The sequence below is a fragment of the Lissotriton helveticus genome, chromosome 2_2, assembly GCF_964261635.1.
Source record: "Lissotriton helveticus chromosome 2_2, aLisHel1.1, whole genome shotgun sequence".
NCBI classification, from domain to species: Eukaryota; Metazoa; Chordata; class Amphibia; order Caudata; family Salamandridae; genus Lissotriton; species Lissotriton helveticus.
In genome coordinates, this window is record NC_136060.1 from 407,516,215 (window position 1) to 407,539,427 (window position 23,213).

Sequence of the window (23,213 nt, forward strand, 5' to 3'; positions counted from 1 at the left end):
AGCAACCAAAGACAGGGTCTGACCACGGATCACAGTTTTATAAGCCTCCCATAGGGAGACCGGGGAGGACACCGAGCCCTCATTTTCAGTAAAGTAAAAGTTTATACACTTGACCACCTCAGATCTGATGTTGGGGTTCGGAAAATGCCATGGATTGATCGGGGCAAGCCGACCCCCAGCCCCCAGATGTATATCGATGTGGAGCCATAGCGGGGAGTGATCCGAAATTCCTCTAGCCAAATGCTTGATTTCACGCACCGAGACCAACTGCACCACCGGCACGAGGATATAATCAAGTCTCGAGAGACTCCCGTGGGCTCCCGAGTGGAAAGTATACTGAAGCCGGCCAGGGTGCAGTTGTCTCCAACAATCCGCCAACCCAAAGGCATCCAAGAATTTCCCCAGCCATAGCTGCGATGTAGGGAGGAGCCTGGGGGGGCTACGATCACTCTCCCCATTCACCACAGAATTAAAGTCTCCACCCACCACTAGCAAGCCATCGGGCAAACCCAGAATTACCTCACCCAAGTCGGTGAAGGTAGTAGACTGCAGGCCAGGCGGAACATAAATAGACAGTATGGAAATCAACTTCCCTCCCCATCTCCCCATAATAGCTGCGTAACGGCCTCTATCGTCCAACACCGTGTCATCAATCTCCAGGGGGAGGGAGTTCCTAACCAAGATATCAACCCCCCTCGATCCAGAGGTGAAGCCGGAATGAGCCACCAGACGGTAACCTCGCCTGTTCAGTGCATGACATGTATTGCCCACCAAGTGGGTCTCCTGGAGCAAGACCACATCCGGGGAACATCTCTTCAAGTATTGTAGTACAATCCCACGTTTTATCCTGTCCCCAAGACCATTAACATTCCAGCTCAACACCCTAAGTCCCCTACCCCCCATCCCAGAAGAGAACGGACCGTCCTCCCCACCTCGAAACAGCCACATGATAGCAAATGTAAAACAAAGCACAGCCTAGAAACAAACAAAGAGAAAAGAGCCCCCCCACCACCCCCAGTGAACCCATCAAACTCAAACCCCCCTCCCTGCACCCCTGCGGTAGACCTAAAAGCCACCCCAACTTGCAGTGTGCCTGTCGCCCCATTAAACTAACTTACACAAAAGAGAGAAAAGTCCCCAGAGGAGGAAGATCCCCTAAACCCCCCCCCACCCCCGGGCATTCACACCATAACAGAACATAGTCTCTGAGCCACTGCCATAGAATCAGGCTCGCCGATGTAGACTCACTGCTCCTGGTCCTCCAAACCTCCTTCAGCGCCTCTCGAGTTCTCCGGGCCTTCATGGCGCGTCGATAAAGTGTCCAACCAGTCACTAACCACCGCGGGGCGGTCAAAGAAAAACGCACGCTCTTCATGCTCAATTCTCAGGCGGGCCGGGAAAAGCATAGCATATTTCAGTCCCAGTTCTCTGAGGCGCCTCTTCACGCCCGTAAAGCCCATTCGTTGTTTCTGGACTGCCTGTGTGAAGTCCGGGTAAAAGCTGATCGATACGTTCTCAAATTTAGTGGGTCCATTCGTCCGTGAAGCTTGCAGGATAGCGTCCCTGTCACGGAAATTGAAAAGCCTGGCAATTATGGGCCGCGGAGCGGCCCCCAACTTCGGCTTACCACCCGGGACACGATGAGCTCGCTCCACAGCAAAGAATTTACTTAGGCCTTTTGGTGCCAAATGTTTCAGCACAAGGTCCTCCACCAGGATATCAACAGGCAAATCAGCAGAGTTCTCCGGGACACCCACGATGCGGACGTTATTGCGTCTGGCCCGGCCCTCGAAATCTTCCAGCCGATTGGCGAATAGATCACAAGTAGTCCGAAGATTGCGAACTGTGGTCTGGAGATCCGAGACATCCGTGGTCAAACTAGCAGTCTTGATATCAAGGGATTTGACACGCTTGTTGGTTTTCCCCAGGTCCGCTCTGATGAGGGTGACATCGATCGCCACCGTATCTATCTTGGCCGCCAAGGTTTCATATTGCTGGCCCATGGTGGATTGGACACTCGCAATAGCGCCCATAATGTCCTTTAGAGTTGGCTCCTCGCTTTCAGGAGTACCATCACCAGTTTCCTCCAAGGCACCACTCGACCCGCCCGGGGAGCCCCTAGGTCGAGTAAATCGATCGATGGTCTGAGATTGGGCGATCCCCCCTCGGGACGGGCCTCTAGCGGAGCGCCTCTCGATGACCGCTCTGCCCGCCATGACGGGCAGTGAGCTCCAACAGGATCTGTAGGATTCAGCCAAAACGATCTCTGTCTCGGCAAGCCCGGAACGGCGAGAGGATAGGGACACAGCGCTGGCTGAAGGTTGGCAGCGAAAACAAAGCTGGAGCGCCGATCGGCAACTGGGCGTTCACAACAGCGACCAAAAAAGAAACCGAAAGTACACCAGGGGCAGAGGGCGTGGCTCATCAGCCGTTGTTGTTCAATTGCCACCTGGGTACCTCGGAGACTCAAGCCCCCGGCTGGCATACGACGTAGGCCTCAAATTCCAGAGTGCAGTAAGTCCGACACCCGGTGGCCAAATCGATTTTTGAAAAAGACGTGGACATCAGCAGGGCATCAATAAAAAGTACCCGTCGTCATAATCAGGATCAGTAGCAGGATAATCGCGGGAGGCGGAAAGGGTCTCGGGAGCCCTTAGCTCACGCGTCCATCTTGGAATCGCGCGAAGCTCCTCTCCAAATCGGACTTCTTAAAGAAAATGGCCTCCACCAGGGAGGACAGGGAGCTTATTAAACCATCTGTGAAAGCCCACCTCTTGCCTAAATTCAGCATGGGTATGGAACCGTATCTGTTCTATCTTTATAACGCACAGGACAGATTTTTAATGACCTGATTCAGGCTGAACCTACTTTACCGTATACTGGGGGACCCCGCTGGGCACATAACATCTATAGAGTTGAGGGGTCCGTGCGGCTGCGACCAACGGTCTCCGCAGGACACGCTCCATTTTGTTTTGTTATGCCCCTACTATGCTTACCCCAAGAAGTTATTTTTAAAACGCATTTTGAAGAATACTAGGTTCAAACAGACAAAGGTGGCCCTTTTGTTTCTAAAATTGTCCGCAGAGGTTTTACCACTTTTTTGTACTGTTAATTTTTTAAGGATGGCTCCGAGACTCAGAAACACAAAAGGCGATGGATAACGGTATTTGATGTCAACTCCTTTGCATTAGCACCCATGCTGTTTTAAATAATGAATTACGTGGGAGGAGGGTTTCCCTCCTAGCATGACAGCAGATTTTAGATGTAATTGTTTATGAATTCCTGATGCCCCATTTTAACGATGGTTAATTTATAAAAGTCCCAAGATTAATTTTACTGAAACTTGTTAATATTTCTGAACCAATTGTATATGCACTTTGAATCAGGCCCTAATCTTTGCAGCTTTTTTAACTTTACTGTACTTTTATGGCATTGTTGTATACCGAATAAAGTAATTGTGATGATGATGTGACCATTAGAGTTCAAGCCCGGGGCGTGGGCCAGGACAGGGGCTCCCACGGGTGTCTATGACTGAGGCATTATGTAGGAGATGTATATTGGAGACGTGGAAGGAAGGGATGCCCGGGGTAAAGTGTGTGTGTTGTCATTGTTGTATGTGGAACATGCCCTGGGGTTTTTGAAAGGGGTCCACTCGATGTGAAATACCCCTGGATGGCACATGCTGATATTTGTATAACCTGTATGTTTTAAAAGGTTAATAAAGATATATAAAAAAAAGTGTCTCTATTAAACTGGTTCCGCAAATCTTCAGAGAAAAATCTCTCTTTATATCATTAAAATAACTATGCTTCGCATAGTAGAGAGTGGTAGCTGTTCCACCTTCCAAGGGTCATTGCCGCTTCGCGATACGAGGGCCAGATTTCTTCCAGTGCCTCAGCATCAAACTCTCAATGGTATTCAGAAACTGCTAAAGGCCCATAAAAGCTTTACAGGTGTTTTTGAGTATGATTTTAGGTGTGTTTTAAAGAGATTGGGGTGCTTTTGTGGTTTGGAGTTAGGCCTGTGTTTTAGTGGTTGGAAGATTGGGTTTGCGGATGTTTTAGGGTGGTGAGCCATGTTTGTGTGTTGGGTTAGAGTGTGTTTTTAGAGGTTGGGATTTTGAAAATTAGCTTGGAGTTAGGGGTAAGGGTTGGGAGAGAGGCAAGGAGTTGGGTTTAAGGTTGGGAAGAGTGGTAAAAGTTAAAGCTTAGAGCTGGTGCGAGTGGTGGGAGTCAGGGCTTATGGCTGAGGGGAGTCAGGGTTGGGATACATGGGTTACTGGTTTCATTTAGGGTTGTGGGTTCAAATAAGGTTGGTAAGTTTAGGTTTCCATAGTTTTTAAGGTTGACAGAGAGGATTCGCTCTGGCATATGGGGGTCTTCAACTTTATGTCAAAACAAGAAGAGAGGCAGGGAGAGTAGTGGGACACTCTTATACCCCAGTATGAATCAATAAACAAGACAAGAGTGTTCCATGGTAGTAATGAACCACCGTTAGGAGCAGGTAGACGACTTCACTTAAGGCGTTAAGGAAAGCCCTCACTCACCACCTAGTGATGACATGCTTCATCATCGGGCCCCACAAAAGAGACCTAGCGTCTCTTTTGTGTGCTTCAACGCCAGATCTACTGCGGAGCGGGTTGGTGGGTTAAGGCAGTGTTGTGCAAAGAAAATTAAGTGAGTGGCGAATGGTTTTTATTAAAAAGAGTCAGTAGTGTATCAAAATTAACTTTATTGTAATGATCACTAAGGACTTATAGATAAAAATTATGTGTAAGAAATTCGTCCACAATTAATTAAGAGTAGTTTCCTAATATCAGTCGACATGTTTCAGCCACAAAACGGTATGAATTTACCTGGCATTCATCAGGACTCAGTGTATAATAAACCCTGGTGGTATGGACTCTCAAAGGGCCCACCCTTACCTAGGGGCGTGAAAGTGAAAAATAACAAAAAAGTGAAAAGTGCAAAAAATTAGGAAGAAAATAGTGTCTTCCTAATTACTCCTGGTTTAGGAGGCTTCCGAACTTACGGTTTCTGCACCTGTGGGAAAAAGAATAACAAGGACAAACATAAAGGACAAAACATACAATGACTTGTGATGCTGATCACTTAATGTCAGTCCATTGTGCTCCAGTTGGTGGTTTCAGAAGCATTGTGTGGCAGAGTAACGATATAGTTAATACCACCATGGTCCCCAGATTTATAGAGCACTAGAGGTGAGTAGTGATGTGTACTATACGTGCTATATACAAACAATGCTATACACAAGGGGATTTTGTTTCAGAATCGCTATCAAACTAAAATGTAGGTGCGATCGCAATCGCGCTAGCAGATTAAAAATTCTCACTTTTTTGGTGTCAAGGATTCACACCATGGGTCACAGGAGGGGTGTGGGAGCGTAATTGGCACACCCTGCAAATTGCCAAAACAAAGGGAATAAACGTACAATCAGTCATACAGCTTTGGATTAGTACTTAGCTTTGCGAAGTAATCGATGGAAGGATTCTGCCTTTTTTACTCACGCCCTCGACGCTCGGCACCCGTTGTATACCTGCATCAACCCTCGACTGGACCCCGAAGATGTGAGCGCGAGGCAGCGAGAGCGTTAAGTAAGTATTACGCGGTAGTCTGCTTCCGGGTGGGCGCGGTCGGGCCACATCGAGGCATAGGTGTGGGCCAATCGGCGCTTACCGATGCAATGACGCGTGGTTCTATGAGCCAATGAGGGATGATGTTCTCGTTGTTAGGGGCAACCGAATGAGAAGTCGAGTGATTCCTTCTCAATCGAGTAATGCAGAGTAGGGCCGGTTCACAAATCAGGAGCCCGGGAGTTCTGCTGATTTATAATAAAAATCGAAAATGACAGTACAAAGGCATGGCCACATCAAAGTATAGGTGAGGGCCACAAAACGATACGTGACGTTGTTTCGTCACGTGGTTATCACGGGCCAATGAGGGATGGTGTTGTCGTTGTTAGGGATAACACAGTTAAATGTTAAAAAGGAGTGAATGATCGGTTCTCTACTGAGGAGCACGGGAGTTAATGCTGACATTCACTGTACAAAAAGAAATGCAACAGTTCTCATTGGTGTATTAAACAAGCAAAAAGTGTGCCAGAGAGTCAAATGGTGTAAGCACTGCGCACAGGGGGTTTACTGATACATAACACAAATGGGTTGATTAGATGGGGACGTTGACTAAAACGCTCCATTAACTGTCATATGTCGCGGTGGACATATGCTGTAAGTAACAATTCAAATAGGTGTAATACAGTTGTCAAACTAGGGTTATGATTAAGGGATGCCCGGATTCCTTAATGTCTACTTCAAGACAGAGTTCCATGGGATATCGTCATTTAATCCGAGAGTATGGGTCCCAAGTCTGTAGACCCACCGCTGTTCTTTTTCGAAAAGGCGGTGATTGACGTTGTTGCCACTCCCAAGGTGTTCAATGACTGTCCAGTGCATGTCGTTTGTGGTGTGATTGAGTTCCAGGAAGTGTCTGCTCATTTTGGTGGTGGATTTTTTACATCTGATGTTGGACCGTTGTTCACAGATTCTCTGTTTGACCTTTCTGCTGGTCATACCTACATAGCGTAGATCGCAGGGACACGTAATAAGATAAACTACGTTCTGTGTGTTGCAGTTCGTATGATCTCTTTGTGTCCACGTCTTGCCTGGTTCTAGTTCTAACATTTTTGAATGCGTTGCTAAGTGGCAGACACTACAGTTGGAACACGGGTAGTGGCCCACCACCTTTGGAAGACCCCAGATGTCAGTTACCGATCTCGATACTTCTGTGATTTTTGGTCTTGGTCGTGTGTGGACCAGTGCATCCTTTATGCTCCGGCCTTTCTTGAAGGAGAAGAGAGGTTTCTCCCAAGTTTTGTTGGTGCTGGACAGAATTCGCCAGTTTTTATTTATCGATTTTTTTCATTATATTTGACAATGTGCTATGTGTTGTTACACATGTCAAAGGGATGTCCTTTGTGTTGTTCTCCCTTTCCTCAAGGAGAGCCTCCCTTGGCTGGTTGCGTGCTCTTTTATAACCTTTGTTCAGGATTGCAGTTGGGTATCCTCTGACCTTGAGTTTTGTTGATAATTCCGCAGATTGTATTTTAAAATCCTGTAGTTCAGAGCAGTTACGTCTCAGCCGTAAATACTGGCCGTAAGGGAGATTTTCTTTCAAGGGACGAGGATGAAAGCTGGTATACTCTAGAAGGTTGTTTTTGGCAGTTGGCTTGTGGTAAGTCTTGGTAGTGAGCCTAGTTCCAGAGACTTGGATTGTGACATCCAGGAAGGTAGCTTCAGTTTTGCTGGTGGCGTATGTAAATTTCAGATTGGGGTCAAGAGTATTAACCCATGTCAAGAAGGCCTGAAGCTCTTCATCGTCACCGGTCCAAAGGACCAGGACATCGTCGATGTAGCGACGCCAGACTTGTATAGACTGAGAGAAAGGGCTGTTTGTTGGCAGGATGTATTTGGCCTCGAAGTCTGCTACATAAAGGCCAGCCACACTTGGGGCAAAAGTACTGCCCATAGAGGTACCAGTACACTGGAGGTAGAGGTTACCATCATAGGAGAAAAAGTTCTCTTTAAGTGCCAACGTGGCACACTCCAAAATGAAATTCTTAGAGGTTTGATAGTTCCAAGTTACGGAGTCTAAAGCTGCCCCCAGGACCTTGATGGTATCGTCCTGGGGGATGCTAGTATATAAGCTCTCAATGTCAAGCGTGACTAGCGTTACCGTATTTTCAGTGAAACTCAGGTTCTCGAGTAACTGGAGAAGGCTCTTAGTGTCCTTGAGGTAGGTGGGATTGCTCTGTACTATCGGCTTCAAGTAATGGTCGCAGAAGCGCGATAAAGGTTCCAGTAAGGAGCCAATCCCTGACACGATAGGACGCCCGGGTGGTGGCATCCGATTTTTGTCTGTTTTGGGGAGAGTATAGAAGTAAGGGGTTGTGCTCTCATTAGTATTGAGGAAATCCGCCTCATTCTTTGAAATGAGTCCGTCTTCTTCTGCTCTCCTTACTAGTGTCGAGATCCGTGTTCTCAGATCCTCTGTGGGATCTATCGTCAAAAGTTTGTAGTTTTTTTGCTCGTTGAGAAGTAACCGACATGCCTTATCATAGTCACTAGTGTTCTGTATGACAAGTCTCCCGCCCTTGTCTGCGGGTTTGATAGTAATACTTTGATCGTTTTGCAAATCTTGCAATGCATGATATTCTGCAGTGGTGAAATTGTTAAAAGATTTAGGGTCTTGACAGTTTTCAAGGTCTAAAAATACTGCCTGTTCGAAGGCTGTGATGGCCGCCGGCACAGTGTGTGGCGGGGGGTTGAAAGTGGAACTCAATCTGAGGCCAGTGTCACCATTTCGGAGTGCCTCGTTGGGGTCTTCCTTGCCCTCGAAGAAGGCCTTGAGTTTCAACTTCCTAAAGAAAGCTCCAAGCTCGCAGTGGAGTCTAAACTTGTCAGGTCGGGAAGTGGGAATAAAACCTAATCCTTTTTCCAAAACCTTGGTTTCTACTGGTGATAAGATTTTGTCAGAGAGGTTTGTTATCAAACTTAGATGCCGCTCGTTCCCGGCTGCTGGTCCTTGTTGCGGGTGTGGTTGCTCACCATGTCCGTGTCTTCCCACGATACTTGGTTGGACCCTCTTCTCTTCCCTCTTCCTCTCCTGCCCACACCTAAAAAAGGCTGGCGATATTGGGGAGCGAAGTTGGTTGGTGGCATGAAGCCCGGGTTCCAACCCATCATTGGGTTAGGTGGTTGATGAAAAGAGAACTGCTGTCCCATGTCCACCATTTGTGGAGGTACGGGCCATCTTTGTGGTTGGTTGTGAAATGCAGGTCGCCTTCTGTTGTTGCGGTTTCCTCTATTACCTCTCCATCTACCTTGTTTGTAGGAGCCGGTACTTGAACCACTACTGTTAAACGAATCATCATCCGATTGAGCATTGTTAGTTGAATTTCTTGTGGGCGGTGTGAACGATGCCGCTGAGTAAGGGTAGATTTTTTCAAATTCAAATTTAGCTAAGTCTTTTTGAAACTTAGTGACTTTGGCTTGCATTAAGTTCTCTTTATATTCATTGAGGTCTTTATTGATTTCGTCCAGCTTTTTTTTTAAGCCTGTTATTGTTGTTTTGAAGCGGGTCTCAGTCTCTTGGATTTCAATCAATAGGGTCTCAGAAAGTCTTAGTGCTGTCTTAATTATAAGGACGAGCCAGTCGCGGGTACAGTACCACGCGATCATGGCCCATTCCTTCCTGAAGGTGGCATCATTTAGGAAAATCCTAGGGGCATTTGTGACCAGTAGCCCTTTGGGGGCCGTGTTCTTCATCAGGTACTGTTTTAATATAGTACCATGAAGGATGGTACGTATCCTCTCACGTTTAACCTCAGTAAGCTTTTCCCATTCAGAGGTATGGGCAATTGCCTGTGAAATTGCAGGGTCAGCAAATAGATTTGAGTCAGACAGGATGTCCGCTATTTCTGACTCAGAGTACGTTAATCGCAAACTTGGGATTAACATACTCTGAGTCAGAAAAGCTTACTGAGGTTAAACGTGACACTGTACCCGCGACTGGCTCGTCCTTATAATTAAGACAGCACTAAGACTTTAATATACACTGAGTCCTGATGAATGCCAGGTAAATTCATACCGTTTCGTGGCTGAAACATGTCGACTGATATTAGGAAACTACCACTTACTTAATTGTGGACGAATTTCCTACACATAATTTTTATCTATAAGTCCTTAGTGATCATTACAATAAAGTTAATTTTGATACACTACTGACTCTTTTTAATAAAAACCATTCACCACTCACTTAATTTTCTTTGCACAACACTGCCTTAACCCACCAACCCGCTCCACAGTAGATCTGGCATTGAATCACACAAAAGAGACGCTAGGTCTCTTTTGTGGGGCCCGATGATGAAGCATGTCATCACTAGGTGGTGAGTGAGGGCTTTCCTTAACGCCTTAAGTGAAGTCGTCTACCTGCTCCTAACGGTGGTTCATTACTACCATGGAACACTCTTGCCTTGTTTATTGGTCTTCAACTTTACTCTGCGCATGCGTGGCAGCCCCATGGGCATACCAGAATTTCCTCTTCTTGGCGGCAACCTCTGGCGTAGGGGTCACTGACTTCACTCCACACATGGGCTATGGCCTGTTCAGCATGGCAGAAATCCTCATGGTTGTCCCCTCTGGCATACAGGGTTGGCCACTTCAGAGACGTGTTAAGGCATGGGCAAAGGGTCCTAACCTTTTAGGGGGACACCTGATAGAGCAAGCTCTGTTCTGCAGAGTCTTGCCCTGATGACCTTGATTAATTCTTGGACAGATTGTTGTAAAATCGTTTTCTACTCTTAGCAAGCAGGCAGGCACTGGTGCTCCAGGCTCCAGGACAGGAGCAGGCGGTCCTGGATTTCCCTGGGTGATGTTAATTCATCCAGTTGGGAGACTAGCAGGCCTTAGCTTCCAGCCCTGTTCACAGCAGAAGTCTTTCAGAGCTTCTCCTCCTCACACAGCCCAACTGGCTGCTTGAGAGTTCACAGTTTGGGGGTCTCAATCTCACCTTCTTATAGTATATTTCCAGATACCAAATGTGATTTGGGGTCTGAGTCTTTGATGGTTGTGTTGGAGGTCTTCTTCCTTTTGAAGTGACCATTCCATTGTCCTGCCCTTCCTTCAGAAAGCAGCATGATACAGAAGGAACAACTCTAAAGATAAGCCTCTCAACACAGGCCATGGAAGTGACTCGAGGTTCACAACTGGATGTCACCCACAGTGATATGTGCCTCAAAAAGATACCCCCGTCTCTCAGCCCTACTCTATGATTCTCTTATCAGCTCCATATCCTTCCTGAGGTGTGCACATACCCCTTTCCAGTGATCTGTCCCTGTATCACAGAGGACACTTTGAAGTGCACTGAAGAGCCAGGCTCGTCTCCCTCCAGTGTGTGTCCTACCCATCATACAGAAATGCAGCAATCCACAAATCTGTCTGGGGGGGATTCCTAGCCTTTCGCTTGCTCCTAAAGTTAGCAATGGGTCTCCTAAACTGGAACCCATGGTCTTCCATTTATTGTACCATTTACAGATACACATGCACCCAGCGCATGGATACAACAAAATACACACTGCACATACTAACTTGATGTAGGGCTATGGTGAGTCAAGCACACAGCAGCGAACGTTACATGAGTGAGCTTGTAGGCTTCACTACAGTAACACAAGTACAAATTCCTGTTCACTTCTACTGATCACTACACAGTACGCTGCTACCACCATGCTCATGCTGCTTAACTCCTGGCAACGGCCTAACCCGTGAGACAGACCTATGTCATGGTACACACGCATGATCCGTGTTCGCCCCTGACAACAAAAATTAACATCAGTGATCCAGATAGCATTGCATCTGGGGCCCTCAGGGCAGGGGTTCGCATCTGTCACCATTAAAGGGACTTTTCTGTCTTTAAAAATTCAAATGATCCATCATGCTCTATAACTAAACTTTTAATAATGGAGTGTAGAGGTTTTCTTTCTATTTATATTACCCCAGGATTTAGCAAATGTGATGGAAACTTTATATAATTTCCTTTTAACTAGTAGCTAATCCCTCATATGAGACGCTCACTCTGGGTGGAATTTTACTCCAGAATTTCAAATAAATATTTTATTCCCAAATCTTTTACAATTGACAGTTAATAATAAAAAATGTGGAGTAATTTATCGCTTTGGTAGGGATAATAGCACCACAATATCAGTTTGGTGACAGTCGAGCTCTAAAATGGAATAAATAAATAAATGTAAACAGGAGATAGCAAATACTGAATTTTTAAATAAATAGATGTTAAATACATTTTTGCATGTATTAGAAAAGTAAATTTGGCCCAAAAGAAAGCATTGGCCCAAATTACCTCCGCTTCTGTTTCCTGCTTTCAGTAACTTGTTTATTATCAAAATTGTAGTTACTATTAATATGAATAAATCTTATAAATCAAACAAAACTAATAATTCTTATTGTTTTTAGACTATAAAGCATTCATTTAGCACCACACTGTCCATTTCGTTTTTGGTTCCATAAAACACGCCACACCATAACTGAGGAAACAGATATTCCAGAGTGTTTTATTCAAAGAGAAAACCTCTAATTGATGGGAATCTGGGAACCGATCCGAAAATGCCAACCACACAGAATCATTTTTATTAACTTCATCAGGGTTTTATGCTGCTGTAGTAAATTGGAAAGCTTTTATTAACAACCTGTATTAAGCATTAGCTTCTGAAAGTCACTCTTAATGATGGAATGGCTCCTCTCCCAGTTCCTGCTTGGCTATAATTTCTGCTCCTGGGGGGTTGGGAATGGCGGGGAGTAATTGTCGAGGCTGCAGTGTGGATTCAAACATGATGAATCTCTGTGGATGGACGTATCTTGCGGCCCTCCCCTTCTGTCATCACGGCGACGCCTGCCGCAGAGGCATTTTGCTCAGTTTACTTTCTCATTTTATCCATAAAGTCATGTTGTTGATGGATGGCTGGGTTTTAAGTATTTCCTCGCACATATTTGTCTTGCCGCGCGCGGTGGTGGACTCGCAGTGTCACACTAAACGTGCCTATGATTCATTGCAAATGAACACCAGGCAGAGCACGAAAGAAATGTTTTCTCCGCTCCTGTTACCTTTGCTACACGCCGCGGCGGCATGATAAATTTGTGTCTGTCTCTTTACAGGTAGCCATGGTAGACCTGTGAGCTTTGAAAGTGTGCGCAGTATCTTCTTGGACGCTCCATTTGAGTAGTTACAAAGGGTTTTATCTGGATCCCCTTTTGTGGTTGTATTTAGGACAACTTAGTACTGTGCGCTTCATGGCAGGGAGAGAATAGGAATGTGCCATATGTACCAAGATTTGGGGAGAGGCTGTAGCCTTACAGCTAGGGCGCTCGACCCTCCCCGTGCCTAACAAAAATGAATGTGTTCTTCTTTAACGAAACTGGTGCTCTGATACTCGATGTCTCTGGTCTAGTTTGCGCTATATCAAACAAAAAATAATAATACATTTAAAAACAAGATATGAAGCATTCCTGCTCACTCCCTGCCCTGGCACCAACACAGCCTACATGGTGCAAGGCTGCCTGTATTACAGGCAGGTTTGTGCACAAAACAATCCTTTGCAAAATGCAGCACCCGTAGAAAGAGGAAATAACAGGGGTGGCTGCTCTATAGGGGCCAAAAGAGCCGTGACCTCCCACAATCACGGGTCACTTCTTGCATCTCATTTGTTAAGATACTACAGCTTTTACATATAACAAAATGATCTCTCCGATCATTTGTTTATATGTAAAAGCTGCAATATCACCTTGCACAAGAAGAGGCTCCCCTGGAATGTATTGCGCATGTGTCAGGTGTGGGCTGTTACAGCCTGTCCTTTCACAGATGCAATAAGTTTCTGACATGATGCACTAGAGTCAGGCAGTGCAGCATGTCCGAGAATTATGCTTTGGGGCCTGTCAGTTATGCCCCATCAGAAGCCACGAGATAGTAAAAAAGAGAACCTTCCGTCCTATTCGATCTTCCGATTGGGCATCATCTGACGTCATCTGACGCCTTGGTGTTTGATGTGAAAGTTGGCAATCGATGTGCAAAGTAAACTGTATGATGACTTCCCCAGGTAAGTTTCCACGTTGTGTGTATGATTGAGAGCATGCCTATGTTTATGTGCCTGTCTGCAAGCTTGTGCCAGTGTGTGTATGTGAGAGTATGCGAGTGTTTGCTTGTATGTGTCCTGACTCCCCTTTTATACTTTCGTGTGATAGCCCCATCACTATCTAAACCGACCAGCCACGACTTCGAAATAACGAGGAGAAATAAAGATATATCTCCTCAGTACACCTCTGTTGGGAAGGCATACCTTTTCGATGCAATCCCGGGTTTACAAGCCTCAGTAGATATTGGAATGCACCAAAATCCATGGGTGGATGCATGGAAATGCCATTCTTCACCTGTGGAACACCTTCCCAACGCAGAGTAATGCAAAGCATTGATTTACGCTGCCTTGTGTTACTCAGCCATGCAGAGCCATGCACGGTGGCTTTGTTTGGCTTCTTAAATCTTATGTAAGTCCTTGCATTGCAATATGAGGGCAATGCAAGGGATTAGTAAACCTGGCCCTGTTTGTACCCAGTTCCCAAAACCTTTAACTCTCGTGGGTCCTATTTTGCAGGAACAGTAAAAGGATTTTCAGCTTCCCCCAGAAAAATAGTATTTTACCTGCTAAAACACTTTCCCCAAACTGAATAAACAACAAATCCCACTCTCTTGTCTGAAATGCTCAACACCTTATACTGTATTGCACATATCGTTTCCTCTTATCTCCTTACCTCCCCCAGCCTCACCCCATTCTTACCTCTTTCTTCCAATCTCCTCCCTGCCCTGAAACACCCCCACCATAGTCCCTGCTCTGTGTCCCCTTTGCATTATACAGGGCACTGTTTTGTTGCTATGCTTATGCTACACATCTCCACATACAGCAATGGTAATCACTGTACTTGAGGATGTGGTCATGACCTACATCTGTTCTAGACAATCTGGCCTTAAGTGTAATTACACAGGGCCTGCTTTGTAGCGCAGTTGATCTGAATGATATGCAGCCTATTTCAGACATATCTCGACATCAGATGCCCCCAGGTTGGCTAAGCTGACTCCTTAAAATACAACAATCTGTACAATGAGAAGATGATAAGACAATTTTGGGATACTCCTGATGAATTAAGAGTAGCTTAGTGTGCTTACGCTAACTTAAAATTACTGTCACTTACGGACCATCAACTCGCATGATCTTACTGCTCTCTGCGATAACATCTTGCCCCCTCCCATGAACATCTCAGATGTCCACGACCTGACGGCCCACTATAACCACTCAATGACTAATGTATTAGACTCGGTTGCACCACTACAGCTTAAAAGATTGTCCTCTAAACTCTGCAAACCTTGGTTCAATGATAGTCTTTTTTTAAAATTATTTTTATTGTTGCATCAGGAGTATCACAAATGTAATAAATGAGCATACGGTAGGGAGTCAACATTCCGCCCTGGCCGTCAGTCACGCAACTTTTCTTTTGTTACTGCATGTCATACCCCTCAGTAGAAGACTTTGCTTTTAAACTAGCAATAGAAAGAAAGTATAAGAAACCAACCAAATCCCCCAAACAGCAGCCCACCAACCCCCCCTCCCTCTTCCCCCTTCCTGGTCCCCTCACCCCTCCGCTTTGGCTCACCCATCAATCTCGTATACAAGAACGGGCATTAAAGTATTCGTACATCACGTATGGGTCCCCAACGTGCATACTGTCCAGTCCAGGGCCTCCTCGACCTCTTGGTACTAGTCCGCAATGTCTCATTCTAGTCCATGGTACTGTCTCCACTTAGCCCAGACTCTCCGAAATTTTTTGGGGCAGCCTCTTGCTCTATAAGTCACTCTCTCCGCCGCCATGTGCAGATCCAACCCTCTCCTCCATTCCTCCATATCTGGTTTTTCGGGCACCCCCCAGCGTTGTGCGATGTCCCTTTTTGCCACCACTAAAGCCAATAACAGAAAGATAATCGAGGGGCGGGATAGGTCTACTTCTGTGGTCATGCCCAGTAGTGCCAATTTAGGGTCGCGTGGTAAGTCCACCCCCAGTACGTCTTCTAGTTCCAGGAACACACCTTCCCAGTATTCTTGAATGATTTCACATCCCCAGAGTGTATGGAAAAAATCGCCAGTTTGCCGACGACATCTAAGGCATGCTGTGTCTGTTATCTTACCCATTTTAAAGAGTCTTACCCTGTCAAAGTAGGATCTGTGGAGTATCTTAAATTGTATGAGACGGAGTCGTGACTTAATCGCCACCTCACGAGGGTGCATGAGGGCGAGTTCCCAGTCCAGATCCTCCATGCCTCCCACCTCTGCCTCCCACTTGTCTCGTAGGACCTGTAGGTCACCTAGCATATTGTTGGTCAGAGTTTTATACGTTAGGGAGATTGCCCCTCCCTGTATCTGTTCCTGCAGCAATCTACCCTCTAGTGGCGCATATTCTGGGATGTCTGTAAGTGTAATGTTTTGTGCTCTCCATGCATGCTTCAATTGAACGTATTTGTAGTACTGGGTCGTGAGTAGGCCAAATTCATCCTTGAGCGCCTGAAAGGTTTTAAACTCCCCCCTTGCTATCACGTCTCCCACTATGGAAATGCCTATGTCATCCCACCTTCTAAAGCCTTTCAGCTTATTAAGCTCCCCTAGCCACTTGCAGCACCATAGAGGTGTCTGTCGAGTGGGTCTCTTGTCCCAACCCATTCTTTTCGTCGCTCTATGCCACGCCGTTAATGTAATCTTAGTGGCCGGAAGGAACTACTGACCCATCGTCTCTCCATATAGGTAGTGTAGTATAGTCTTGCATGACCATTTAGATCTCTCTAGTGCATAGGTAGGGTGATCGGCTGTCGTATGTAGCCACTCGTTGATTGGGGCGAGATGTTCCGCCCAGTAGTACGCCTCTAGGTTGGAAAAGCGAGATCCCCCCACTATATTGGTGTCGCTGCAGTGTGGAAAGAGCGACTCTTGGCTGTTTCCCCAGCCACAGGAAGGTGCGCAGGTCCGCATGGATTTTATTTAAAGTCGTATTCGGCAGGGGGTAATATTCGTTCTGGAGAGCATAGAGAAACTTAGGCAATAGGACCATTTTATACAGTGCGGCGCGACCCAATAGGGTGAGTGGGAGCTGTCTCCACCTGTCCACCTCTGTCGTTGCTTCTACCATTATTCGGGCTATGTTCTTAGTGAAGGAGCGTTTCCTATCTAGCGTTATAAATATGCCTAGGTATTGGAAGCCGTCCTTAGTGTGAATAAGTAGCTCTGGTAGGCACTCCCTCCGCTCATTGCCCTGTGGGTCGTAAAGGACCGATTTGTGCCAATTTATCGTGTGTCCCGCCCTCGCCCCGAACTCGCCTAGCTCTCCGAACAGTGCTGGGATTGTCTTGTCCGGATCCGTCACGAACAATAGTATGTCATCGGCATACAAAGATATCTTTTCCTGTGTTGCTTCCGAGTCACCCCACATGAAGCCTCTGATGTCCTGATTCTGCCTAATCCGTATCGCTAAGATTTCAATCGTAAGGGTAAACAGGAGGGGGGACAATGGGCAGCCCTGACGCGTTCCCCTGCCAATTGGAAATTCGCAGGACAACCTTCCATTAACCCGCACTCGCGCTCTCGGGTCGGAATATAGGAGCCGAACCCATCGCAAGTACTTGGGCCCAAACCCAAACCGTTGGAGGGTCTCCATCAGGAAAGGCCAGTGAACTGCGTCAAATGCCTTCTCCGCATCCAGGGAGAGAAACCAATGGGGTTCACTTCTCTCGCGGACCTCCTGTAGCCAATTATGGGTGCGACGGAGATTTAATTTGGTCGCCCTATCCGGAAGGAAGCCGGATTGATCCATATGTACTAGCTCTGTAATGACCTGCCTTAGACGCCTAGCCAGGACAGTGGCCAGAATTTTCGTCTCCGTATTTAGGAGGGAAATTGGGCGGTAGGAGGAACAGTCGTCTTTGGGTTTTCCCTCTTTGTAGATTGGGACAATAGTGGCCAAGGCTAAATCTGGCGGGAGATTCCCCGCCCGGTACGAGTCAATGAATAAGGTCTTCATGTGTCGCTGCAACAAATCCGCCGTTCGTTTAAAGAATTCCGCCGAGAAGCCATTGGGCCCCGGAGTCTTCCCCGGTTTCAGGGCTGTTACAGCTTCCGATATTTCCTCTAACGTCAGGTCCGCCTCCAGGGCTGTACTGGCCTCTGCGGACAAAGTCGGCACCTCCACATCACACATGTAACATTGGGCGTCCTTTCTGTCACCCAGGTCCCTGGCCCTATAGAAGTCCTCATAGTAGGCCGCGAAGGCGTCCGCTATGGCCCCATCCGTGTTCACCCGTCTGTTCCCTGCTAACGTGATCTGATCCACCCACCGTGCCGTTCTCTCCCTCCTGCTCAACCAAGCTAAAAGTTTACCGGACTTGTCACCTACATCATATAACCGATGTAATGTTGCCAGTGCCTGAGTGCGTGCCTCGTCCGTGACTAGTTCCCTGTATTGTCTTTGTGTGTCTAGCAGTTTCCTGAGGCGCACCTCTCCCTTCTGTTGGTGGTACTCTGCTTCTAAATTCAAGATGGACACCTCTTCACTCGCTATCTGGCCCTGTCGAATCCGCCTAGCGTCCCCTAGCCTACTCTGTATGCGGTCTCTCAGGACTGGTTTCATTGCCTCCCAGAGGGTAACTCCGGAGTCCACTGATCCCTCGTTTTCGGCCATATAGACCCGTATGTCCGCTCGCATACCCCTAAGTATTTCCGGTGTTTGGATGTCCCATGCCGCTAGTTGCCATTGCGTCTGTCTCTCTCCTCTCTCTCGCCCCAACTGTATATATAGCGGGGAGTGATCTGAGATCCCTCTTGCTTTGTATTCTGCTAGATCTCCCGCCGCGACCTCCTTTCTGGACACGAAGATATAATCTAACCTGGAAAAGACTTTGTGTGCCCCGAGTAAAATGAATACGCTTCGTGTGTTGGATGGAGCCATCTCCATACATCAATGAGGCCGATGGTAGTCATTTGCCGAGCTAGGGCTGTTGTGGACCCTACTGTGTGAGGTGATCCCGACCTATCTTGTGAGGTGCACATTACATCATTAAAGTCCCCCCCCACTACTTGAGTCGTGTCGGCCATATCCAGTAGGATGGTAGCAACTGCCTTCAGTGTGCGAGACTGTAACTTGGGTGGGGCGTATACTGATAGTATCGTGTACCTACGTCTCCTCCACATCCCCTGAACTCCCGCATATGTGCCCTGAGGGTCTAGCCAAGTGTGTGTAACTGTGAACGGCGTCGTTTTTTTTATGAGGATCGCAACTCCCCTGGAGTCCGTCGTGTATCCTGCATGTGCTAGGACGACATATCGTCCTCGCGCTATAAATGCGCATTGATTCCCTCTAAGGTGTGTTTCCTGGAGGAGGACGATGTCAGGTGCCAGCCGTTTGAGGTACGCACTAACTAAACCTCTCTTAATTTTCGACCCCAGGCCGTTTACATTCCATGTTAGCACCGTGACCCCTGTGTCACCTTTGTGCGGAGTGTCTAATGTACTTGCCATTGTGTGTCACCGTGTTCTCCCCGTGTGGGACCTCGAAGTAGGGATGTCACCAGGTGTGGGATGGCATGTCTCTGCTGTTCCTCAACGGACTCCCCCCCGCACACCTCATAAACCCCAACATGAGATAATACAGGAACCAACTCCCCCTCGCAACCCCCTCCCCACCTCCCTCCCCTTCCAGTTGCGTCCCAACCTGGGACGAAACTATCCACGGGAGAAGGCCTGTCGCCCTCCCACACATCCCTTCCCACGCTAAACAATAACCAGTACTGAAAACTTAAAGAACAGTAGGGGGTGTGTCAACTTGCTTGCTCCGTTTCGCCGAGCCGCTATCTTCCCCGATCCCTATGCATCAGTGGTTACGAATGTGAGTCCTGCGTGTCCATATTCATCCCTTGACCTGAGGAGTCTTGTTCCAATTGCTGAATTTCTGCGACCAGCGGGTGTATTGAATCATCCAATGTTTCCTCTTCCTCTCCTCCGGACACGCGGTCCTCTGATTCCTCTATTTCGTCTCCTTCTGAACGGATTCCATTCCTTAGGCAGCTGAACCTCGAGCCCGCCACAAAGTCATTGCCCGGGGACGCCGATCTGCTTCCTCTCTCGTCCTCTGTTCCTCGTGTCCTGTACGGTGTCGCCGGTGTCATCTTCTGCGTCCTCCGTGTTCCCCGCCGCTGTGGTTTCGGCACCTCCCACAGCGGCCTTTCCCGTATCGACTTGTCCAGTGCAACTCGACCTGCTGTCTCTCTACTATTCAGAATAGGACGCTCTTCGAGCCACTGCCACACGTCCTCCGGGTGTGCAAAGAAGATGGATTTGTCTTTATAGATTACCTTGAGTTTGGCGGGGAAGAGGAGCATGTACGTGATGTTCAAAGACCTCAGCTTTGCCTTTACTGAGTCAAACGAGCGGCGCTGCTTCGAGACCTCCTGACTGTAGTCCGGGAAGATCATTATGGTGGTATTCTCCAAGCGGATCTCCCCCATTTTCCTGGCTTCTCGTAGGATCAGGTCTCTGTCAGCAAAGTTCAAGAAGCGCGCTATAACTGGTCTCAGTCGTGCTCCCTCCGGCGGTTTGGCTAGGAGTGCCCTGTGTGCCCTTTCGATTATGAAGCACGGGGAGAATTGCGCCGCCGGGAAGGTAGTTTTCAGCCAGGCGAGGAGGAAGGCGGACATGTTCCTTCCCTCAATCCCTTCCCTAAAGCCTACAAAGCGAAGGTTGTTGCGCCTCGATCTGTTTTCGGCATCGTCCACCTTCCACATCAGTTGACGGTGAGAGGCCTGTAGTTCCGCCATGTCCTTCTTGAGTGTAGTGATCGATACCTCATTGTCGGTCAATCTAGATTCGGTAGCCGTTACCCTTTCCGTCAGGTTTCGGAAATCCTGCCGCAGTAGCGTCACCTCGGACCCCACCTCTCCGATTTTCATCTCCAGGGCTGTCCGTGATGCCTGTATGTCTGTCCTGGACGCCTGGATGGCCTCCATTAACATGGCCGTGTCATTGCGGGTGTCAGGCTGCATAGACTGCTGTTCCACCCCAGGCCGCGTTGCCGTAAAGTTGCCCATGGGGCCCCGCCTCGTGGACCTGTGCACCGGGTCGCCCTTCCCCATGTTGACTCAGTCTGTAGGCCGGGGGCACCCTGTGCAGGTCCCCTTCCTCCGCGGTGCTGATGGGCCTAGCCGCGTGCTGCGAACAGTGCTAGAATCTCCGGGTATCTCTGTCTGTTGTGCCTCGTTAGCTTCCTCCCAGGCACTCCTCCCGCCTCAGTCCTGAGCTCCTCCAGGCGTCCTACTGTGCTATGATGGGCGTTGTCCTGTGCTGCAGGAAGGGTTTTGTGCTGCCGGATCTCACCCACGCCACTCGGCAGGCTATGCCCCAATGTGGGAACTGAGGCTCTCACCCCCGTAGGTCCGGGCCCTCACGCTCCCCTCGGTTCTCGGCCCTCAGCCACGTTTCCCTCGCCAATGCCTGTCACTTCGGGCGTCTTTACAGGTCGGCCGCCATGTTGGTAAAGGCGGGCGCTGTGAGTGAGCCGGTCTCTGCTCCCCGTGGTTCGAAGGTTCGGCCCCGCCTCCTCTACCCGGTCTCACCTCCGCTCTGCCTCTTCAGCGGCGCTCGGTCACACCGTGTCCCATCGAAGGCAGCAGGGGGGGCTCCGCCGTCACTGTCCGCCTCATAGACCGCCGGCCGCCATCTTGGTACAGGCAGCCGGCCGGCCGCGTTTGCCTCGGTCCACCTCTGTCCCTCCCTCCAACGGCGATGGTCTGGTTCCTCTAGGCGGCCAGGCGGGTCGCGGAGCCCCCGTCAGCTGGGCGCTGTGCTGCAGGACCAGAGGCGGGGCATTAGAAGCGCAGCGCTCCGCCGAGCGCCGCGGTAACCATCATGGCCGCCGAGGGTCCGCTGGGGCCGTCGTATCGCCCGGTTCCCTGGTGAAAGCAGCTCCACATCACCACTGAGGCACTTCTCTCAGGTACCAGGATGCCGTTTCTTCCGTTTGGCGTTGTTTCTGTTCCGCGGGGGATATGTAGTGTCGGATTAATGTGCAGCTCGGCCGGAGCTCCGGCAAGGCACGTCTAGTCGGCCATGCTGCTGGCCACGCCCCCCTCGGTTCAATGATAGTCTTAATACCGAAAGAAGAAATTTAAGACTTGCGGAACGGCTGTGGCAATCCTATCCCTCCCTTGAACATCTTTACCATCTGAGATCCCTAAGAAGCATCTTCAATAAACGCATCAGATGCTCGAAGGCCACCTTTTTCAGAAATCAACTAGAGCAAGCAAAAAAAGTCCCAAAAAACTGTTCGAACTCATCAAGTCTCAAGCTAACAGTCATCCTAATCTCTCGTCACTGGGTCAGACACTGCCGAACTGCGAATAATTCTCTTATTTCTTCATGGATAAGACTATTAAGATTGAAGCTGAATTACGTTCTGCCCTTGATCACCTGTCGATCAGTCCACTGAATACTCTCCTCCCCCCACACTCTGCCCTTGATTACCTGTTGATCAGTCCACAGAACACCCTCCTTCCCCATGGTTGGATATCACTGACCCTGCGCAGCCCTACCTCCCCTAAACAACGCATCCTGGATTCTTTTCCAAACCTTGGATGAATGCACTGTATGCAAAATGCTGATGACTCTGAAACCTTCTAATCACTTCAACGACCCCCTGCAATCGAACTGTTTCTCAGAAGTTAGAACCCCCTTACTAACACTTTGGACTAAGATCGTCAATGCATCACCTCGGCAAGGTGCTATTCGGATTGCCTAAAATCGGGTCAAGTTACCCCGATTCTAAAGAAACTATCTGCTGATCCCACGGACCTTCATAACTTTCACCCAATCTCTAATATCCCCACCTTGGCAAAGCTCCTGGAGAAATGTGTGCTCGCCCAACTCTGTAACCACATCGATCATTTTCAACTCCTGGACCAATGCCAATCTGGTTTCCTCCCGGGCCATAGTACAGAATCTGCGTTAACTCACATTGTTGATGATACGCTAAGAATGTTGGACCATAATGAGTCGTGCCTGCTGATCCTTCTTGACCGTTCATCAGCATTCGATACTGTCAAACACAATAGCCTAATTGACCTCCTGGAACACAGGATGGGGCTGTCTGGGCCTGTACTAAACTGGTTCTCTTTCCTTCATAACAGATCCCAAAGCTTCAAGGTGTACCAATCGTGGTCTCATTCTGCGCCGGTCACTCTGGGGGTTCCTCAGGATTCAGCACTTTCACCCACGCTCTTCAACCTGTTCATGGAGCCTCTGACAGACATTCTGAAATACTCCAGCATTCACTATCACGTGTATGCGTATGATACCCAACTATACCTGAAGATCGCCTCCCCCGAGGACATTCAGTCCCTCAACTCAGTTCTTCTGGAAACACAAAGCTCGCTGACACGTAACCACTTGAAGCTAAATGCTCTCAAAACGGAATTCCTCTTAACCACATCGATGCTATGCATTTTCCCCGCTGTGTGCTGGAATCAACAAAAACACATGTTACATGACGAGCTGGG